The sequence below is a fragment of the Helianthus annuus genome, chromosome 13, assembly GCF_002127325.2.
Source record: "Helianthus annuus cultivar XRQ/B chromosome 13, HanXRQr2.0-SUNRISE, whole genome shotgun sequence".
Classification (NCBI taxonomy): Eukaryota; Viridiplantae; Streptophyta; class Magnoliopsida; order Asterales; family Asteraceae; genus Helianthus; species Helianthus annuus.
This window is the reverse complement of record NC_035445.2, coordinates 88,928,364-88,932,863: the sequence shown is the minus strand read 5'-3', so window position 1 is coordinate 88,932,863 and position 4,500 is coordinate 88,928,364.

Here is a 4,500-nt window from a genome sequence, read left to right as displayed (position 1 = left end):
TTAGGTTTGTCCTCATCCGATTCGTCGTCCGCGCTATCACAATCCTTAACAATGTGAGGACTCTGATTATTCATAGGCTTTGAATCGTTGGTCTCATCCGATTGTCTTTGACTTGAGGATGCACCCTTAGTGAACCCTAGATCGGCTATAAATTCATCAAGATCTAAAGGAAAAGTGGGTTCAAAATGTGCCATATCCTCTTCATCTGGCATTTTTTGGTGTAGTTGTGAACATTTTACATCACCCTTCTTGTTTTGCACATCAATGATATGATCCAAAACATATCTCGAGTTGGAGTAACTATCCAACTTAAGTTTGATTGCATCATATTCACATCGTGCATGGGCAAGCTCTTTCTTTGTTTCATCAGTGATATTAATGTAGTTATTAATACCAATTTGCTTGTTGAGAATGGTTTTGTTAAGTTCAGAATTATCTTTCCTTAAGGTTTCAATTGTTGTTTTAAATTCCTTTTCGTTTTTCTTAAGAGATGTGTTTGCCTCCGTACACTTTGTCAAATCCACAATCAAACTCTGATGATGCTTCTTGGTATGATCAAATTTATCTTCTAGTTCTAAGTATTTACCTTTCAAAGCCAAACGTTCAACACACTTAGACAAGATAGGTTTATTGAAACTTATCTGTCTGGATTGGCAATCCAAGCGAGCCATGAATACATCACGAAAAGTAGAAGATCCAACTTCTGAGAGATGCTTGGAAAAGTCATCAGATGAGCCTTCACTTTTCTGTTCGAAAGTTGCTTCCTTGCTATCCGTCAATTCAGCTTCAGCAATCAAATCACTACCTCATCATCAATATCAGATCTATCTTCACCAGAACTCGATCCTTCTTCATCTTAACTACCGCTATACCCTGAACTTTCATCATTTCCCGAAGATTCCCCATCGCTAACATTCTTTACAATTTCTCCATAACATGCAGTTCCTCCACCACCACCATTTCCTAATTGAACAGACCAATCATAGATTTCATAAGCCTGAACAATCAACGCCCGGTTGGCATTGTTCGTGGGAACAATTGTTCTTTCATTGTTGGCTATTTGATTTATGTTGAAAGGATACTAATTTCCTTGTTGTGGGGCCTTCGTGTATTCTCTTTTAAAGTACCCCTTTTCTCTGCAGTTGAAACAAGTAACCATCCCTTTGTCAAAACCATATGGAGTATTCTTTTTGCTTTCCAGGCTAGTTCTTCCCGTTTTCTCTATAAAGTCTTTTGCTCTTCTCACTGCACTTGCAAAGGCTCATTTGATATCAATCAACTCCATCTCCTCCTTATCTATCTGTGCGTAATCTTCACTAGTTAAATTGATGTTACTAACATGTCCAGCTACTAATCCGCATTAGGAACTCACTAAAGTGTTTAGAAGCTTATGTGTTCTTTGACAACTTCCACACTAACTTTGCTGAGATTGGAGGTATCAAGACGGACTATATTTGGGTTAGATGTCGGTCCACCATAAGGATTAGATGAACCTCCATCGTAATCTTGTTGAGTTGCTTGAGGTTGTTGTGGTAGGAAAGGGTTTGCAATGGAGACAAAAGCGGTTTGCAACTTGGCATGTTGAGTCGGTTGTGAATTTCCACTAATACCGCCACCAATACCGAAATACATTTCTGGATTTTGCGGAACTGGAATTCTTTTGCCTTTCTATTTTCTTCTTCATCTTTATTTTCTAGCGTTTGAACAAATTCATAGATACTGATCGTGTTCAAAACGCCATTTTGGTATAAGATTTCCAGAAATTGACCCCATTTTGGAGGTAGTGAATCAGCAAGTTGTGAAACAATCTCTTGCAGAGTCACAATTACTTGATATTAAAACATTTCGCTTAACAAGTGGTAAAATCTTGTGGTTATCTCTCCCAATGATTCATTTTCCATAAACTTGAACACTTAGAACTCTTTCTTCAATAAATCATGTCGAGTCTTTCTCGAAGCTGCATTTCCTTCTCCTCTAGCTTGTAAAGTATCCCACGAATGCTTAGTAGTTGTACAATAAATGAATTGATGATAAATGTCTTTATCAAGCACTTGAGTGAGAATGGCAAAAGCTTTCTTTTCCAAATCATATGCCTTTTTCTCTTGTTCAGTTAAATTTGCTATTGTTGTGGCACTCGATCCAGATTCTTCAGGTGCTTTGTTGTACAGAGTTGTAAAACACGTCCAAAGTTCAGTATTTTGACCGAGAACATACGTGTGAAATCTACCTTTCCACCGAGGATAGTCTTTATGTGACACTTCGGGTTTTACCCGCACGTTCTTTGGTCCAAACTAAAAATCTTGTTGTTGAATTTATTTAGATTAAATTTAAATTGATGTTATTATATTATATTATATTTAATTACAAAATGAAAGAGATTGATGGAATTTATTTACAAAATCTTGTTCTAAATGAATTTGTGGGTTGTTCAAGTGATCATGCATGAAAGAGATTGATGGAATAGTTGGGCCACTCGTTCTCGGACTCATTAAATAATTGCACACCTTAGAAGGCCTATTATCAGCCCAACCATCCTTCCTTGTATTGCCCTAATCTTGGTCGCACAATGGATAACTCACAAAATAAAGTGTGCGACAATGTTGGAGTATATATAGTAAACATCAGCCGACAACATAGAATTTGTTTTGGCAATCATTTCAGGTGCTACTGTCCCATCACAAACACAGACTCTCTCTCTCTCCCTTATCCTCCCTTCCTTAGACTATGGGTATGGGGCGGGTGTTGGGGCGTGGGTTGGAGAGAAACGCCCAAGTCATCACCCCGGGTGGGCTTGGGTTTGGGCGTGGCCCCTTGGCAGGAGTTTAAGGCCGGGCGTGGGGCATGCTAGCGTATGTGGCCGGCTCTTATTGGCTTGTTGGCTAGGGCATAGATTTTTTTTTATTTTAATACACCTGGCCAAGCCACGCCGGGCTAGCCACACCTCGCCATACCCTACGGATACGTCACTCACCAGCGAGGGGTTCGAACTCCACGTGTCTACCCATGCACCACACCCCCGCCCCACCATACCCCATGGTCTTAAAAACCTGCGATCATCTATTGAATTTTTTGCATAAATAGGTGGTTTGAACCACAAAAGAGTGTTATTAGGTGGGTTTGAATTATCTTTTCATATTTAGGTAAGTTGTGAAACGAAACTGCGACCTTCAATAGGTTTTCTGCACAAAATCAGACTTTCTGCAAAAAGCTGCAACAAATGTTTAAGATCGCTGAATGATACAGCGACCTTGTGAAGGTCGCTGTTTGAACAACCAACCTTTAAGAAGGTCGCTGTTTGAAGTACCAACCTTTAAGAAGGTCGCAGTTTCATGTACCAACCTTTAAGAAGGTCGCAGTTTGGTGTCACAAGCTTTGTGAAGGTCGCTGTTTCAACTACCAAGCTTTATGAAGGTCGCAGTTTGATGTAACAATGTTATTTAAAGTCGCAGAATCATGTTACGATGTTATAAAAAGGTCGCAGGATAATATTGCAAGCTTAATAAAGGTTGTTGTTTCATACTACAAAGTTTATGAAGATCGCAGAATGATATTGCAATGTTGATATGTGTTCTGAAATTCGAAATTTATAACCCAACTACACATAACAGATGCACACCAAATTCGTGTGTTGTGAACAACATACTGTGTTTGTTAAAAAAAATATAATTTTGAAATTTAAATTGTGTCTGTATGATGTTCTTTATTAAAAATGTTTGTTGGTTGATATTTCTGCCGATTGGAAAATTTGGTCAATGTATGATGATTTGGTCAATGTTTGTTGGATCATTCTTCATGATGTTTTTCTCAGTTTTAAGATCTTGTGTGGAGGAGAAAGATTATTCTCATCTACCGTCTCTTCCCGTAAGGTGTACGAAGATAATGAAATTTGCTGGTGTGGTTGCGTCAGCGTCTGCTATTGAGTCTTATGAAAGACCTAGCAGACGCTGAGGTATTTGTCATCTACCATCTCCTCCCGTAAATTATTCTGCCAGATTTGGTGGGGGAATCAGCCCCATGCAGATCCTCCAGCACGCTTAACCTTCGACCTCTCATTTCCTTCACATAAAAAGTTGCATCAGGAAGCTCGATATAAGAAGAAATGGGACGGGATTCACTGTATTTTACTTCTAATTGGAAGCCCGACAAACAGTCTTGCAATTAGAAATGATTTGTTAAAATAGTATGAAGTGAACATTGTACTTCTGCCCCGACAAATAGTCTTGCAATTAGAAATGATTTGTTAAAATACTACGAAGTGAACATTGTATTTCTGCCTGTATGTAATTAAAATACTACTACATTTATGTAATTTGCGAGTTTGATAGATCTTATTGTAATGTTGTAATCTTGTTGAATTACCAAATAAATAACCTTTTTAAATTTTGTGTTGTATCATGCCTTGTTGTAACCCTAATTTCAATGATGGTTGAAAAAAAAAATTAGAACTACTTCAAACGAATAATAAAATCCGACTAACTGATTAGTTGAAACAAATAACCA